We start from the raw sequence: 19085 nt of genomic DNA, 5'->3' as shown, positions 1-19085 counted from the left end.
TTGCTTTTTGGTTCCGAGGTCTTCCCGTTCTCCAAGGTGATCTGCCTTTGAGTCTGTGAAGAGTTTTCTGTGCCTTGGCAGAACAGATGGATCCAACCCCCTCTGATCCTAAATCTTCAACCCTGACGTTTCAGCATTTAGAGCCTTAACAAGATTTCTCACAAGAATAGCCAGTACCAAGGCCCCAGGCTTCCCCACAGGGTATCTTGATTTCTTTTTCTGATATTTCTCCAGAACATCCCATGAAGGAAGTTCCAAAGAAGTGCAAGAGGAAGCACCTGGACTCACCAGAGGAGTCTATCACAGAAGATACGGATTTCATTGAAGATGAAGGGGTCCCCATGGTCACCTCCTGAAGATGTGTCATTTGAAGACATCCTAGAAATCCTTAGGAAGAAAGGTGGTTGGATACCCAGCAACCCTTCATCTGAGTAATCTGTATTCCTTGAGGCCTTTGTTACTGGCCCATCTACCTCCTGGGTGACTCCACTTGCCAATGAGCTCATTAAGTTGATGATCTATTGTTGTGAAAGGAACCTGAGACTATTGAGCCTATACCTCAAAGATCAGATAAGATTATGGTACCACCTATAGACAAGCAGTTTTAGGGAAGGGTGTCCATTGGTCTTAGTGGCAGCAACCAAAAAAGAACTTTCCGAGGAAAGTTCCACTCTCCATCCCCCCAGCAGGGACTGTCAGGCAATGGACAGATTTGGGAAGCGTGTCTATGCTTCAGGAACCTTTGCTTTAAGGTCACTGAATTATTTGGCACATTTTACAAGGCTTCAGAGGGATTTTATTAAGGAGTTGTCAAATACCCTCTCAGGAGCCATTTCTGATGAAGTTCAGTCATCTGTGGCTTCTCAGTTGGCTACCCTGCAATCTGTTTTCAATTCTTCCATGAGGTTGGTTTCGCATGTAGCCAAAGGGACCTCAAAGGCAGCGGGTTCAGGCATTTTCATTAAGAGGCATGCCCAAATGCACTTTTGTGATTTTTGCAGAGCTCTTCTAGTCTTCGTTTGTCAGTGCTCCCTTTGACGGCACGTCTTTGTTTGGCCCCAAGGTAAAGAACACACTATCCAGGTGTGAAAAGGATGGAAAGACCCTGTTTGCTGTGGGTGTATGTTTTTCACCCTCTCAAATATCCTTTTCCAGGAATCAATGAGGCAGTTGAAAGATTTGGTTCAAGAAGTCACGGGGTCCATTCCAGAGGCAGAGGATGGAACTGTAATGGACAGTGATGCTCACGTGGTAGAGGTGGCCCACAAAACCAGGGGTCCAGAGAATCCTTCTTTGACAGACCCTACCAGCACTCCTGAAAGGAGGCTTGATTGCCCAGTTCTGGAGGCAGTCTGGGAACGTTTAGCCCTGCACCAGAGAGACTGGAAAGACTTAAAAGATGCTTGAGTGCAGAGGATTATTTCTGTAGGTTATATAATTCCCTTTTCCCTTCCTCTTCCAAACTCTAGAAAAAGCCCTGATGTTCCACCCAGTCAGAGGGATCAAGCAGCAATTCAAATTCAAAAGCTGCTAGGAAAAAACTCATCCAAGAGGTCCCACCGGACCAAATAGACACTTGAACTTATTCAAGGTTCTTTTTAGTGCCAAAGAAAACAGGGTACTGGAGACCAGTTTTGGATCTCAGCATGTTATTGCAGCCGAGTGCTCCTCCATGCGTTTCTGCATTTACCTTCTACTGCGCTTCTAGGCGTCAAATATTACTTTTTCATATTTACATTAATAATACCAAAACTGTGCTTACATACAAGGTATCAGCATATTTTATCTTGAAGCTTACGTGATGGCAAGCACAATTGTATTGATATCTGACCTCGGTAAATGAGTATTTGTTAGAACTGTAAGGTGATAACATTTTTTAAAGGCTCAAGCCACACCCACTGGGAGTTAAAGGTACACACTCAAAAGGGCTGTACTGCAGGGAATGAGTTAAACAAGTCAGTTTGACGAATCGAGTTTTGGATGGTCACAGTTCAGTCCATTCTCGAGTTCTGCCCTTTGGTCTCACCACAGCCCCCAGTGTGTTTACCAAGTGCATGGCAGTAGTAGCAGCAGCTCACTTGGGACTGCAAGGATTCTGGGTTTTCCATTTCTAGATGCCTGGCTCATTTCCACTCTGACCATGCATCAGTTGAGAAGGGCAAGCGACCAGGTTCTCCAGACTTGCTCTCTTCTGGGAATAATCATAAACTATGAAAAGTCCTAGCTAGAGCCAATTCAGACTCTTGAGTTCATAGGAACAATTCTCAACACAAAGTCACCCATAGCTTCACTACCATCCTCAAAAGTTCAGACCATAAGATCACAGGTCAGAAGGATAATCTGCAATACCAAGATTGCAGCTCACCTGGTCCTTCAAGCTCTAGGATCAGTGGCAGCGGTGATAACATTAGTACCTTTAACCAGATTTTACATGAGAATATTTCAGGGAATGCCACACAGTGATCAGTACTGTACCAACCCATGTCTTATCAGACACGAATCACTCAGACATGCAAGAGAGATCTCAGGTGGTGGATTCGATCAGATCGGGTTCTACAAGGCTCGTCAGTTTTCTCCCCCTACCCCAAGACCATAGTGGCCATGGATGGTTCCCATTTGGGGTGGGGGAGGGGGCATTTTCTGCATAAAACCGTCCAAGGTACTTGGTCCCCCAAAGAGGCCGACTTGCATATCAATGTCCTAGAGATGAGGGTAGTGCTTTTAGCATTGCAGGCCGTCCAGGATGCTCTCCCCTTGGGGGGACAGTTGCAATTCAAATAATCAATAGGTCAGTAGTTTGGTACATCAACAACATAGTTTGGCAATGGGTGATCTCTTTCATCCTCTTTCTCTTAGCAATGCACATTCCGGGGAAATCCAGTGTGATAGTAGACAAACTGAGCAGGTACATTTTTCTACCTTATGAATGGTCCCTCAATAGGAATGTCATGGAATTTATTTTTGTCAGTGGGGCCAACCTTGCTGCAATCTATTTGCTGCTCCCCCCACACAGCAAATACAGCTGCTAGTTTGCCCTACTTCCTCTGCAGGGAAAATCTCAGAGGGATGCTCTACTTCATGATTGGACCCCTGGTGTACTCTGCAGTTATCCACCCATTCTGCTAATTCTAAAATTCCTAAAGAAAGCTGCCTTGTTGAAGAGCAAAGTCATCCTTATTGCACCCTTCTGCCTTCGACAGATTTGGTTCCCTACCTTTAGCCTTACTTACTTCGACAGCTTTGGGTTCTGGATATGACTCCACACCTCCTGTCTCACCCGACAGGCATAATTCATCCAGACATAACCAACCTCATGCTGACTGCCTGGCTTCTCCAGTTCCATTAATAGTGCAGACAACCTATGCTGTCACCTGTCCATCACATACTTTTATTTTCCCATAAAACTAATGGAAGAGGTTTGTTTACTGGATTTATCAGAATAATACTAAACCTTTTTCAGCCCCGGTATATTGCATCCTTGAATTTCTGACCCATCGTTTTTAAAGAAGGAGCTAGTGCACCCTCCTGGAAAGTGCATGCCCTTGATGTTTTAGTTCTAACGCTCCACCTTTCAGTAGGCCAACATTCTGTTAATTTTGACTAATTAAGGTCATGTCCTACCATAATTTATCTTTTGAAAAAATATATTTTTCTAATGCACAATACACTCAAAAGAAAGTATTTTAATTGTATCATGTTATGTGATTTGTGGGCTGTAAACATCAAGGTACCAAACAAGATGGCCATGAAAGAAGTTGTAGGCAGGGACTGTAAGGCTTTAGTGACCCAACCAGTTCTGCTGGTGCCTGAGGGTGTTGGACCTTGTGAGGCTGTACTTTGTGGACCCCTAGACCAGCACCCATTTTCTGCTAATAGTCTTACCATCTTGACCACTTCAGAAGCAGACTGTTGGATCATATTTGCATGTGGGCAAGAACTGTCCTATGAGAAGGTATTCTGGAATTCTCCCCAGGCTAGGGCTCTAGTGGTATATCAAGGCTTGTCCTTATTCGCAGAAGCATTGGCCAGTCCTCCTTTTTCAGCATTGCTTTGCTTCATACTGAATAGCTTTGGGATTTTTTTTTATTTGCAGTGACTCCCTCCCCAGCATGATGTTCTTCATCTCACATTGCTGCAGTCCTTACACTGTCCTCGGTCGGCCCGAATATCAAAGTATTAGGCTGACGTCGGTCAAGGCGCTTAAGGCTGACATCAGGACGTCAGGGTACAAATGCGCATGACCGACGTCATATCCTCAGTCTTTTTTGCCGCATGGTCCGATGCAGAAGCAGCGTTGCAAGTGCCGTTCGGCATTCTGAAATTTTTCGAATTCGGAGTTTCAGACCGAGTCAAAGTTGGCTAAGTACCCCGTTGGGGAATATTTTAGTTTTTTCTTGCCTCAGTGGTTTACCGGATGTCAGAAAAAGTGAATAACTGTATTTCTTGTGGGAAACAGATACCGCATAGAGATTATCATACTTTGTGTATTCCTTGTTTGGGGCCTGAGCACGGCGTTGTTGGGTGTCGCTTGTGCTAGGTTCAATAAGCGCACTATTAAGCGAAGGTTAGATTGTGCCAGGTTGGTCTTGGGAAGCATTGCAATTATAATATGCCGCCGGATGCTCCGGCCCGCTTCTTCAAGAAGCGCAAAGACAAAGCAGCTAAACCCAGGCAGAAGAGTCCGTGCGGACGCCGGTTCTTTAGAGGCGTCAGTGGAACCGGTGGTTCCACCGGAGGCTTCTCTGGAGTCCCAGGGGGAGACTTTGATATTGCAGGATGTGGCCTCTCAGGAGGCAGGTCAGGCTGAAGGGGCTTCTCAGGTTACTGTACTCAGCTCATGTCCTAGGGTGGTTAGGCCCTCTCCTTCTGTTTCTAAGGCTTCTCCCAGAGGCAGGCCAGGTTTAGCTTCTGTTGGTGTCACTCCTAGTTCTTCAGGATCTGTGCCCAAGAAGCACATGCTTAAAATGGCAGAAGATTTAATTACTTTGATTAGAGGTTCTTTGCCCCTCCTGATAAGAGGCCTAGGGTGGAACCAGAGTTGGGGAGTTTTGAGCAGGCTTGGATGTTTCAGAGTCTTGCTGAAGACTTGCAGGAGTATTCTCCTTATTCTGATTCTGATGTGGATGATTCTACTCCTTCTGCTTCTCCTCCAGAGGATTTTTCTTTTCAGAGACTCTTCATTCCATGAGGGAACATTTTAAGTGGGAAGGTCAAGACTTCTCTGATTCCAGGAAAAGGCTTAGGGAATTTTTGCTTTTACCCCAGCATAGGCCTTTGGCTATACCACCTGTTCTGGATGTTGTGGAAGATGTGTTTGCAGAGGCTTCACTTAATCCTGATTCTTTGCCTCCTGCTCCTGTTAAACCGGACAGGTATTACAGGGTGCCTGAAGCTCATAAATATCTTTATAAGAGTCCTAGGGCGACCCAGAAACTGTTAGTCAGGGACCTAAGGGTGTCAAGGCCTCTGTTGTAAAAATCCGGTTCCTCCAGATAAAGAGGCCAGGGCTTTGGATAGATGGGGAAAGAAAGTCTATACTTCTTCCACCTTAGCTATGAGGGCTTTGAATTGCCAGTTTCACATGTTGAAATATCAAAACTATCTTCTTTCTCAATTGAAGTCTAAGGTTGATGCTCTGGCGGAAGGTATTGAGTGTAAATAATTACAAGATTTGGTACATGTTTCTGAACAGGTGGGTAAGCACTCTTTACAATGTGGTTTTGATGCTGTACAGGCCTCGTCTAGGGTGGCTACCACTGGGTCAGTTCTTCGCAGGCACGCCTGGCTGAGGGATCAGAATTTATCTGACCATGTTAAGACAAGGATTTTAGATGCTCCTTTACAGTCTGATGTGTTGTTTGGTTCACCTGTGGAAGCAGTCTTAAAGAAAATGGAAGACAAGGCTAAGTCTATGCAGACTGTTAAAGATTTTTGCAAGTTCAGCCTCGAAATTTAGTAGGAATTGGCCTGCTTAAGGGGTGGACGTCCTTCTTATGATTCACAGTCTAGGGGTAGATCTAGGCGTGGTAGGGGCAGAGCTCAGGGCTCTTTCAGACCTAGAACAGGGAGTTCACCTGCACAGTCTTCGGTGAGGGCAGGGGCCAGTCCTTTCGTAAACAGGCCCAATGACCTACCTTTTCAGCTGCCAGAGCCTTCTTGTCTGGCAGCACCTTTGGGAGGAAGGTTGGCACTCTTCAAGGAAAATTGGAGTTTAATTACCCAAGACAGATGGGTATTGGATATCATACACCAAGGTTACAAGTTTTATTTCCATGCCTTGCCTCCTTTCAAAGGCATGCCAGACGTTCCTCCTCAGCAAAGAATAGAGGCTCACAAACAAATTTCTCTGCTGCTTCAAATAGGGGCCATACAGCCGGTCCCTCTGCCAGAAGTGGGCCTAGGATTTTATTCTCGCCTGTTCCTAGTACCAAAGAAGGGGAACACGTGGAGACCAATTTTGGATTTATCTATCCTCAACACTTATCTGGACATTCCCAAGTTCAAAATGTTGACGTTACAACAGCTTTTACCTCTGCTGGGCAAAGATCACTGGATGGTGACTCTGGATCTCAAGGAGGCTTACCTTCATGTTCCTATCAGGCTAAGTTGCAGGAAGTATCTGCGTTTTGGCTGGGACTTCTCATTATCAGTTCTCTGCATTGCCCTTTGGCTTATCTACTGCCCAGAGTGTTCACGAAGGTTCTGGCTCCAGTGATAGCTTTCTTCAGGCTAAAAGGAATACAGATCTATCCTTATTTGGACGATTGCCTGATTCTGGCTCAAGGAAGGGACGAACTTCTTCATCATTTGCAATATGTGATAGCAGTGCTAAGATGCCTGGGGTATTCTGTGAACGAAATAAAGTCCAGTCTAGTACCCTCTCAGGACATGTGCTTTCTGGGTGTGAGACTGAATACAGCATCCCAGATGGCCTTTTTGACCCCGGACAAACAAAAGAATCTTTCCCTTTACTTCCATCAATTGTCTCATCAGTCCAGGCTGACTGCAAGGACAGTCCTTCAAGCCTTGGGGTTCATGGCATCTTGTATTCTGGTGCTTCCCAATGCCAAACTGCATATGAGGAAGCTACAATGGTATCTCAAAATGTATGGACACAGCACTGCCAAGATATGGACACTGTCATTCAGATAATACCTTGCATTCAAAAGGAATTTTGTGGTGGGCTCAGGAATGTCACCTAAACAAGGGACTCTCTGTGACCCGGCCAGAGGCGAGTCAGATTCTAACGACAGATGCCTCAGACAAAGCTTGGGGAGCTCATCTAAATGGAAAGTGGATACAAGACACGTGGCCTGCCAGACTACAACATCTACATATCAACTTGAAGGAGATGTTAGCAGTCCAATTTGCATTAATAGCTTTCAAGGATTTACTTCTTCCAGGGCAGGTGTTGGTTCTAACAGACAACACAACTGTCATGTGGTACATCAACAAGCAAGGGGGAACACATTCTTATCCTCTATGCAGACAAGCGATGATTTTGTGGGAGACTGCTCTCAGTTTACAGCTAAATCTTCAGGCAAGGTTTCTGCCGGGAGCACAGAACTCCTTAACAGATGTGTTGAGCAGACGGATTATGGATCCCCACGAGTGGAAATTGGATCCTCATGTATTTCAGAAATTGACAGTGTCATGGGGAACTCCAGACATAGATCTGTTCGCTTCTCCACTAAACTACCAGCTGCCAAAGTTTTGCACAAAAAGGTTTCGTCCCACAGCTTGGAAAGTGGATGCTCTTTCTTTCAATTGGAGCAATCTTCATGTGTATGCCTTTCCACCTCTGCCTCTCCTCCCAAAGGTACTCCTAAAGGTCAGACAGAACAAGCCAAAGATGATTTTAATAGCTCCAGATTGGCCTCGACAGCACTGGTACCCATTACTGAGGAGTCTGGTACGGGAGCCTCCATGGCCTTTGCCTTCAATTCCACACCTGCTGTCTCAGGAGAACAGCCATTTACTCAATGTCAAACTTCACTCTCTTCACCTAACAGCCTGGCATATTCTGTTCTAAACCCTGGAGGGTCTCAGCTGCCACAGCAAGTTTTGAATGTTATTTTGGAGGCCAGAAGGCCTAGTACAAGGAAAGTGTACGCAGATAAATGGAAGAGATTTTTATTTTGGAGTGCAGCAAAGGAATTTGATGTTTCTAAGCCTAATTTAAGTGTGGCTCTTCAATATCTTGCTGAGTTACTGGACAAAGGTTTGTCCTTCTCTTCTATTAAGGTTCATGCTGCAGCAATTTCTGCTCACTATGACTGTGACCCACCATTGTTTTCTCATCCTTTGTTTAAGCAATTCCTTAGAGGGGCAAAGAATATAAGACCCCCAAGAGCTTCTACTCCTGCTTGGGATCTCAATTTTGTGTTGGAGAAACTCACTCTACAACCTTTTGAGCCTGCAGCTACTGCCGAGTTGAAATATTTGTCATGGAAGACTGCTTTTTTGTTGGCCATTACCTCTGCGAGAAGGGTTTCTGAATTACAGGCTCTTATGGCAGTTGAGCCTTTCTTAATTTTCCATAAGGACAGAGTATCTTTGCGTACTAATCCTTCCTTTATGCCTAAAGTGGTTTCTAGTGTGGCTTTAAACCAAACTATTCATTTGCCTACTTTTTATGTAAACCCCCAAAATAAAGGGGAGAAGATTTTGCACACTTTGGATATACACAGGCATTTGCGATATTATTTGAGCAGAACTAAAGGGTTCAGGCAGTCTCAGCAGTTATTTGTTTCATTTGCTCTGGGTTCTCAGGGCAAGCCTGTTTCAAAACAAACTATTTCTAAGTGGATTGGGTTTTGTATTGCTTTCTGTTATTCCCATCATGGTAAGGAGATTCCAGCTGGGATTAGGCCTCATTCCACTAGGGCTACTGCCACTTCTACAGCTTTTTTAAGGGGGGTGGCAACTAAAGATATTTTAGAGGCAGCCACTTGGAGTTCAGTGCATACTTCCTCTAAGCATTACCACCTTCCTCTTTACTCTAAATCTAGGGCTGGTTTTGCCACTGCAATCTTACAGGGCATTTTGGCAGCACCTAATGCTTTATAGTTTTGCCATCCTCCCTTTCCTCTGCTTTGGGATTCTACCCAAGTGTAAGGACTGCAGCAATGTGAGATGAAGAACATAGTACAGTTTTGTACCTACCATAAATGTAGATGTTCGAAGATCTACATTGCTGCAGTCCAATTTACCCTCCCTCCTTCCCCTCTGTAGTTAGAGGCGGTGGTGTGGTTTGGGTTGTAAATATTGTGATATTGTATATATTGTACATATGATTAGTGCAAGGGTGGTTGGTTGTTTTTGCTGTCTTTTGGTTTTGGCCTTATCTTTTTAGGGTCTTCTGACATCTGGGGCAAGAAAAGACTGAGGATATGACGTCGGTCATGCGCATTTGTACCCTGACGTCCTGATGTCAGCCTTAAGCGCCTTGACCGGCGTCAGCCTAATACTTTGATATTCGGGCCGACCGAGGACAGCGGACTACCCAAGTGTAAGGACTGCAGCAATGTAGATCTTCGAACATCTACATTTATGGTAGGTACAAAACTGTACTTTTCTGGCAATGGAACATCCCTGAGTTTGTGCCTTGCTAAAAGCCCACCGACTGACTATGCCCTTTTGTCCATCTGCCATTGACAACCTGTGTCACAGCCTGAGAGAACCACCATATGTTCATCGTGTTTCACTGTTGCAGTCATTACATTTGGATAATCTTCTGGAAGGTTGCCCTCAGTCGGCCTGATTAACAAAGTCTTGGGTCCTGCGTTGGTTGCTGTCCCTTCTTCCATGATGTCAGGGGTATAAAACATGCAACCAATGCCATTACATCAGTCTTTCTTGCCGCATGGTGCCCGAAGCAGAAGCAAGTTCGCAAGTGCCGGTAAGCCGACTCCTGAAATTTTCGTTTTTGAGTTTCAGAACCGAAGTCTTCAACTAAAAGTGAAGTACCCCATTGGGGAAACTTATTCTTGCTCCTTACCGATGTCAGTAAAAGTTAATAATTGTATTACTTGTGGGAAGCAAATACCTCATAAGGATTTTCATTTCTACTGTATTCCTTGCCTAGGCCCTGACTACAAAGTACCTTGCTGTCAGTTTTGTGCTTTATTTAATCAGCGCACTATCCGTTATCAGTACATTTTTGCTTCTAAATATTTCAGTTCTCGATTTAATTATCCAGAAATGACATTGGTTAGCCATCAGACTACCAGAATACCCAAAAAAACACAAAGAAAAAGACAGGCCATTGAGGTCCAAAACTGCCGATGACGCTTCTCCTAAGCCAGTTGCCAATACTCAGTGAGGTGCTTTTGCAGCCCCTGATACTCGCTTCTTCTGATTCGCAGGCCTCTACTGAGACCCATTCGGAGTCTGGTATGCTGCGAGATGCTTCATATATAGAACCCGCGGATGTCTCTACCTTGGATAGGTCTGGAGCTGCTGAGCAGGCACCGACTTCTGAGGGTGTATTCAGGCCTACAGACTTGCATATTAAACAGACTCCAACTTCAGTTCCAAGGCCTAAATCTCGATCTGTGTCTAAAAAACTGACACCCAGACCCACATGTTCAGGCCCCTATGCCTAAAAAACAAATGATCAAAATGGCTGAAACCCCCCCACCCCTTCCAAGAGACCTAGGATTGAACTTGACTATGAATCTTCTGAACACAGGGCTCTGTTTCTTCTGACTCTTCTAATGATCTGGATTTGTCAATTCCTACTTATGAGGACTCTGATGCAGAGGATTCCATTCCCTCTGCTTCTCCACCTGAGGATTTCTCTTTTGGGGAAACTTTACATACCTTAAGGGAGCATTTCCACTGGGAAAGTCAGGATTTCTCTGAATCCAAAAAGAGGCTTAGGGATTTCCTCCTTCTTCCTCAGCATAGGCCTTTGGCTATACCTCCTGTACTAGCCATTGTTGATGAGTTTTCAGAATCCAGTATGGCCCCTGATTCCTTGCCTCTAGCCCCTAGCAAACCAGACAGGTACTACAGCGTTCCTGAGTCCCACAAATCCCTTTTCAAAAATCCTGTTGCGGACCCTGAAACCATTTCTCAGGGGCCCAAGGACACTAAGGCTTCTACTGCTAAAAATCCTACCCCTTCTGATAGAGACTTCAGGGCGCTGGATAGATGGGGTAAAAAGGTTTATACTTCTGCAACCTTGGCAATCAGTGCTTTAAACTGTCAATTCCATATGCTATAATATCAACAGCGCATCATGGGACTGCTTAAACAGAAAATGATTATTTCTGACTGTGGAGAATAAAGATTTACAGGATTTATTGCATTCAGCTGAATAAGTTGGTAAACATACTTTGCAATGTGGTTTTGATTCTTTAGAGGCCTCTTGCAGGGCTGCTGTTACTGGGTCTGTGCTTTGAAGGCATGCTTGACTTAAGGAGCAATCTTTGCCTAATCATGTTAAAGCAAAACTTTTGGATGCTCCTTTACAGCAGGACCGCCTGTTTGGCAATAAGACTGAAGAAGTTCTAAAAAAAAAAATGGAAGATAAAGCTAAATCTATGCAAACTGTGAAAGATTTCTTAGAAGTACGACCTCCTAGATTTAGTAGGCACTGGCCTATTAAGAACTGGTCCTTTCCAGCTCCTTCCATAGCCACTCCAGCCAAACCCAGACATTCCAAAAGCACCAGGTTTCAGTCCCAAGGGACTTTTAGAACTAAGCAATGGGGTGCTTCCACTTCCAAATTTGGAAACAACAAGGCACCATCCTATGGTAAACCGTCTCAATGACTTCCCTTTAAATTACCAAGCACTTACCTCTTAGCAGCCCCTTTGGGGGGGGAAACTTGGCTCTTCATTCAAGAAACTGGCAACTTTTAACCCAGGACAAATGGGTTTTAAATAGTGTCCCAGGGATACAGATTTCATTTCCACACTCTGCCAACTCCAAATGGCCAGACCTGCCCCCAAATCAGTGGGCAGAGGCTCAGAAACAAATACTTTCACTCCTAAACATGGGAGCTACTCATCTAGTACCAGAAGAGGAAAAGGGACAAGGTTTCTATTCCAGACTTTTCCTGGTACCCAGAAAAGACAAATCATGGCGTCCAATTCTGGACCGGTCTATTCTGGACCTGTCTACTCTAAACACCTTTCTGGGCGTTCCAAAATTCAAGATGCTGACTCTTTACCATTTACTTCCTATGCTAGGCAAGGATGCCTGGTTGGCAACTCTAGATTTAAAAGAGGCTTACCTGCATATCCCAATCAGGGAATCTTGCAGAAGATACCTACGCTTCAAAGCAGGCTGCATGCATTATCAGTTCTCTGCACTGCCCTTTGGCTTGTCTACTGCACCCAGGGTATTCACAAAGTGCCTGGCTCCAGTAATTGCATTTTGCAGGCAAAGAAATATTCAAATATATCCATACCTGGACGATTGTCTAATTCAGGCAGAAAACCAGGCCATTCTTCTAAAACATCTGGCGTTGGTAAAAAGAGTTCTAACCTGTCTAGTGTATACCATAAACGAAAATAAATCTCACCTGGTACCCTCTCAAAAATTACATCCCTGGGTGCAAGCTTGAATACAACTGCCCAGATGGCTTTCCTTACACCAGACAAGCAAATTCCCTGACGACATGATGTTATGGAAGAAGGGACAGCAACCGACGCAGGACCCAAGACTTTGTTAATCAGGCCGACTGAGGACAACCTGCCAGCAGATTACCCAAATGTAATGACTGCAACAGTGAATGCACTCGAACATCTACATTTATGTTAAGTGTACACAACTGTACTTTGTGCTTCCTGTCCCCCATGAAAAGCATGCCCATCCTGCCTTGTCTACACTGTCAGGCACCAGAGCTGCAATCTGAGCTGTGGTCACCTGGGAAATAGTCAGGTCTTCATCCCTCTTTTGACACCAGTTCCATCAGAAAGATTACATTTACTTTTATTTTGGAAATAAAAGATCAGTATATAGACGGTTGTGAGAAAAGACAGTTAATGTGAGCTTTTAAGAAATTAGATGGAAAGCTTACACTAATAATGCATCTTTTAGGTATTAAAGTAGAATTTTCAAGAACCAGTAAAAAGGACAAGGATTAGAAATGTGACAAGGATTGTGTTAAAGAATGAGAAATTTGTAGATGAATGTAAAGAATTTGTGAAAGTATATACTATTCCAAAGGCATTTTAGCCAGTGGTTCCTATGCCTTGCACTCATTTGGTCCATTTGTTCTCTATGGTGCGAGAGCCAAGCATACGCATGCTAGATGAGAGCCATATTGCCTGTTTTATCCTGCTCAAGATGCCTAATCAATCCATTCATCTCCCCTGCGGTGACATGAGGCATAAGGGATTGGAATAGCCTACAAATCCGTCTGACAGTCATCTTATTTTTCACAATTGTCGCACAGTTGGTAGGCGGAGGAGAAGGCAAGAATGCTCCCATACATGCTGAAATCTTTTCTCGGGTCTGTGATGACGGTGTGAGTCAACCTGACCATTGTAAGCAGGTGATGCACCGAGCCGCTTCAAGGTGCCACCAGTGATCATGCCTATCAGCTTTCCTTCCACCAAGCTTAAATAAGTTATAAGTCCTTACAACCGTTTGAAAGGACACCAGAAATAAACTTAAAAAAAACTGTAGTAGATGCCCAAACAAGCAGTAGAAACACCATAAACTCCACACATATAACAAAAACGAAAATCAAGTACTAAAGTCTTTAATTGTTAAATTAAAGACTTTGGTACCTGATTTTCGTTTTGTTATATGTGTGAAGCTTATGGTGTTTTTACTGCTTGTTTGGGTATCTACTACAGTTTTTTACAAGCTTAAATAAGTTGACATTGGCCACTCAACTTATCATAGTCACCTTCCTGAACTCTCAACTTATCATAGTCACCTTCCTGAACTCTCAACTTATCATAGTCACCTTCCTGAACTCTCAACTTATAGTCACCTTCCTGAACTCTCAGCTGAATGTATGTTTGACTCATTTGTAGAGATGTGGTGCTTTGGGAAGAAGGGATTGATAAGTTTGTCATAAAATAAAAAAAATAAGAGAAAAAGAAAATATGTGTATACTTTTTTGTTCAATTTGTCCATCTGCTGCTGAGTTCAGATCCCCAGCCTCCCCCATAACTCCTTCACTGGCCAGGGCCATTACTTCTTGGGGGGATTATCATCATTAAACACCTTTTAGGCTAAACTCCTTTTTCTCTTCTCCCATTTAGTACTCCAAACCTACTCTCTTCATCTTCTTTTCTGGTCCCTCCTCCTGCAGTCTGCATTACATGTTTTTTCTCTTTATGCATTTTTTTTTCTTTTTTTAGTGCATTAATTTTCTGAGTTCTGTACAGCCTCAAATAAGTTGTGCGAAGTGTACCATATGTAAAATATTTCTTGTACTCCAAAGTGAAATTACTTTAATTGTGTAAAACAGTGTTCATATATTACATTGTCAGCTAATGTAATTTTTGCTAATTCTGGTATCTACATCTTTCAGGACTTAAACATTTTCTCCTATGTTAAATTCTGCTTTTTGAAATGTAACTAATCTGGAACTTTTCTCCCGGGCCTCTGCTGAACAGGGGATTGTACCTATTTGGACTATCTCTGTAAACAAATGGAAATAAAATAAATTTGTCTCTGAGTTGATAGTTGATGCTGTAAAGGTCACTTTGCTAGACCTTATAGTATATTTAGGCTCTTGAAGTGAGAGTAGCTGCCTTATGAACTTTCATTATGCAAACTTCAGTATATTTACTTTTAATTTTTTTTTGTTCCCATTTGTATGCTTTCCAGTTGAACATTGACTTGCTTAGCCTACCCTAAATACTTTTCTTTACCTTTCGGTCCCTCATGCTACCCCTCCTCTTGGGGCCGGGACTGCACCAGTAGTGGATTGAGAATGGGAGATGTTTCATAGTACAGCAGCTGGTTGCACTATATATGCTGTCCTCTGTATTAGGGAAATGGATGGAAATAATGACATTGTACACATCATTGCAAGCAAAGTCTCCCCCCTCCCCCCACACACGCTTTCAGTTCTGACATGTAAAGGTAGTATGGTGTGTAATTACAGCACTACCCCCATCACTGGGGACATGGAGGATTGTAGGCAGACCTTTCACCCCCTTCAGAACATGTGATTTAGTAAAATCTGCTCCTTTCCACCCTCTCTTACTTGGCACCTCTTACATTCCTGAGTTACTAGTTGCTTGGGTTGTCTGCACTGAATGGAGAGTTGTACTATTAAGCAGATTGAATAATTGACTTAAATATGCTTTCTAAAATCACAGAGTCTCTTGTAGCTGTAAATCTTAATAAGATGGCCACTTGTCTCAAGGCCGTTGTTATATTCTGTATGGGTTTATCCTTGAAAAATTATCTGCTGTTGACAAAGACTCTCAAGTCTTTTATCACTTTGACCTCAGCAGTCACAATCAATTAATTGTTCAGCTTAAGAAGATGATGCAACTTATATCAACTAACGAGCTTCACTTTGCATTTTTGCAGGTTAAATTTCAAGCCAGTGTAACTCAACATGTTATTGTGTCTGTCAAAATGAATGTTTGTCTGCATTTGATCATCTGAAGATGTCTCATTCACATCTATTTTACTATCGCTGTCATACAATTAGATGAAAGTGGAAAGGAGGACGAGACAAGATTGAACAGAATGGGTTCCAGCAATGAGTCCTGTGGGACAACTGTAATTACTGTAAGCCGTTCAGAACATTAATGCAGAACCACCACTCTTTCTGTCCTCCCTTGTAGAGAGGAATCAGTCCATCTGATTATATAGGGATTGGCTTTGCAGATTTTGACTGTCATTGATCCCAGTGTGTGGCAAGATGTCAAAGGCCTATGCCAGCCCAAGTATACCACGAAGTTGGTGTGTTCAAAATCAGCACTAACAGCCTCATTTTTTGATCTGTCATGCAGGGAAAACAGGGCACAAAGGTAACCAAACAGATGCATTACCTTACTTTATGGTCATCCTTTTTGGTATGGAGTGTGGTATTTGCATAGTTGCACTTTTATAGTAGTTGTTTGAACTATGTGTAAGACATGGCATCTCCTAGGAGAGCTATGCAGTTCTTGGTTTCTTTTACCATATGTTCCTTTTCACATGGGCAACATTTTCCTTACTACCAATGAACGGTTTATCTTCTTGGTGGTATCTTTGTTCTGCCTGAATTAAAACACTGCTTTTCGGTGTTATTCTTTAAGTAATCGCACAGCATACTACCCTTATGGATGATACCAGCTGTGACTGTGTATATTCCCTGTACTTACAAATAAGATACTAAGGAGTGGGTGACCCATCTGTTCTTGGCTTACTGAACGAGAAAATGACACCTTAAGGCTGCTTCCACAAGAGCTGCCATTTGGTAGTTGGTGGATTGCATTACTTCCTGTTGTACCAAATAAGGAAGCGCTGCATAGTAAGTACAATTTTGCCTTTCTGATGAAAAGTCTGAAGTTGGTAATCTTCTTCCTATTAATCAATGATGGGTTCAGTTCCGAGCCCTCGGAACTGAGTTGGCCTCATGCCAAGCTCGCGTAAACCAAAAACTCTCGAGCTAACCAGCTACCCACAATGCCCTTCTCCCAGTTACCTTAGCTCTCCTTTGCCGCGCAGCCATATAGCAGCATTTCACCGAGTTCTCCAGCTAAGTGTTGTATTTTTCAAAATTTTCAGTATTGTATACGTTTTCTCTCTTAGAAACTCTTCTATACCTATTTATCTTAACCAGCTCTACCCACGGGTATCTTCTCTTTACCATTGTTGGCAACGCCCTTCTTTTACCCTTGTGGTATTCTCAATACCACTGTTGGTATTTTTCTTCTTTTCCTTCTCTATTCCTTTTGGATTGTTGAATTGTTTCTTTTTGACTATGTCTGGAAAGAAAGGGACTTCGGGGTTTAAGCATTGCACTTCCTGCAATGGTAAACTCCCCAGTAGCGACCTGCATGAGGCATGTGTATATTGTCTTGGGGTTCCACACTTATCTGTAAAACCTCTCTGTCAGACTTGTCAGTTTCAGTCAGCGGACACTGAATGAAAGAAGAAATAAACTTATTTTAAAAGGCCTGCTTCCTTATCCTTTTTCTGAGGCTCTTTCTGTGTCAGAGGTCTCAACCCCTCCATCTAAGGACAAAAAAAGTCCTCATTCTGACCCTTCTTCACTGGCTGGTGATAAGGACAAGCCTCATAAGCACAAGGCCCAGTAGTCTTCCACGGAGCACAAGATCGCCTCCTTGGTTCCGACTACCTCGGCTCCGAGGTCTGCTCCAGTGGTCTCTACAGACATTGTGATGACTTCCACATCGGCACCGACTGTTACGGTTCCGACTGTGATTTCGGCTGCAGCCTTATTGCCTGCCATTACCTCAGCACCGATGTCTCCCATCACCGTTCCAAGACCGGTACCGAAGACTTCTTCAGAACTGATAATGACTTCCACTCCAGCTATTCCTTCGGCTCCGAGCCCTTTCTCAGCACCGATAGTCCCCCTTTTGCCTGTTTCGAAACTGGAATCCTCGGCGATTACTTTTACTCCTCCACAGACCCAGTACTCCCCATCTTTGGATCCGTTTTCAGGACAAGCCTTTAGCCCCTTTTTGGACCAACCTGACTCCCCCTCAGGAGTTGTCGGTAAGGTCCACCAGGAGTCCATCTGAATTGGATGTGGTGTGCCTGTTCAATCAGCTGCTGACAGCTAGAGGGATTACAAATTTTCCAAAAACCCATCCCACTCTGGGTTTTGGGTCCATTGCCCCTGCGACTCCCATGTATTCTCCTCCCTTGGACCCTTCGGTTCTGAGGCCTGTAGCCCCGACGTCTGTGGGAGGGCTCCTCTCCTCGGTGCCGACAGTGACCTCCTCTGAGGCCCCTTTGGGTTTCGGTTCCTTCAGAACAACCCCTTCCTCATTCTCATGCTTGGGGGGGGGTGGAACCCCCAGCTCCAGGTACAGTTCCAGTTGTTTCATTAGTTCCGTCTTCGGACCCGGGGGTGACTCCTGCCCCGGTTTTACTAGAGGCTCCATCCCCGGGAGTGGGCCGTGACCCCGTTCTGAGATTGTCTTCCTCAGTTCCGGGCTCCCATTCTTGTTCGGGTGGGCATGCCTTCTGGGTGATGGAGAGGGTGCTTGCTTCGGGAAGGGCTCCTCCTGCGTCAGACATTCCCCCCGCTGCTCCTGAGCTGCAGCTATCACAGGCCCAGGACACCGAGAGCGCAAGCCTCAGGAAACCCCTGTACAGGGTAACCCCCTTTCTGAGTCTTCTTCAGATGCTCCCATTGAAGAACCACCTCGGAAATGGACGTGTAAGAGGAAACACATGGACTCCCCAAAGGGAGTCCCTCATTGAGGGTATGGACTATGATGATGGGGAAGTGTCCCCATGGTCACCCTCTGATGATGTCTCCTTTGGAGACATCGTGGAAATTTTGAGGCAGAGGGGGGTGACTGGAAGCCCTCCAATCCTTCCTCGGAGGAATCCGTATTCCTGCAGGCCTTCCGCTCTCGATCCTGTACTTCTTGGGTGACCCCCCCCCCCCTGCCGATGAGTTAGTCAAGCTCATCGTGCAGCAGGCGTGGAAGAACCCTGATACTGTTGAGGCCATTCCCGGAGACCAGACAAGATACTCTTCCCTCCAGAGGAACAGCCCCCATTGGTCTAGAGGCTTACCAGTAGACACTATGGTGGTGGTGGCTGCCACAGAAAAGGACCTAGCGGAGGAAAGTCTTGTTGTCCATCCACCCAACAGAGAGTCCCGGGCGGTGTACAGATTAGGGAAGTGAGTTTTTGCTTCAGTGACCTTTGCTGTCAGGTCTCTGAAGTACTTGGTACATTTTACGAGGCTCCAAAGAGATCTCATCTCTGAACTCTCTAGAACTCTTGCGGGTCAAGTTTCAGATGGGGCACATGATAAAGTTGCTTCCCAGTTTGCTACCCTAGAGTCTATCTCCAACTCGTCCATGAGGTTGCTGTCCCATGCAACTGAAGGGGCAGCTAGAGCTGTGGGTGCAGGTGTAGTTATGAGACACCACATCTGGATGCACATTTGTGACCTCGCG

The 19085-nt window shown here is 44.5% G+C and overlaps 1 protein-coding gene across 1 annotated transcript in view; it reads left to right on the top strand.

Annotated features, from left to right (window-relative positions):
• Nucleotides 1–19085, top strand: part of ECPAS (Ecm29 proteasome adaptor and scaffold) — a 2158898-nt gene that overhangs the window by 349414 nt on the left and 1790399 nt on the right. The gene's annotated exons all lie outside the window — the stretch shown is intronic.

Source organism: Protopterus annectens, chromosome 2.part0 (assembly GCF_019279795.1).
Source record: "Protopterus annectens isolate FY-2018-M chromosome 2.part0, PAN1.0, whole genome shotgun sequence".
In the NCBI taxonomy this organism is placed as follows: Eukaryota; Metazoa; Chordata; order Ceratodontiformes; family Protopteridae; genus Protopterus; species Protopterus annectens.
The sequence above is the reverse complement of the archived record's forward strand: the minus strand, read 5'-3'. Positions and strand labels throughout refer to the sequence as shown.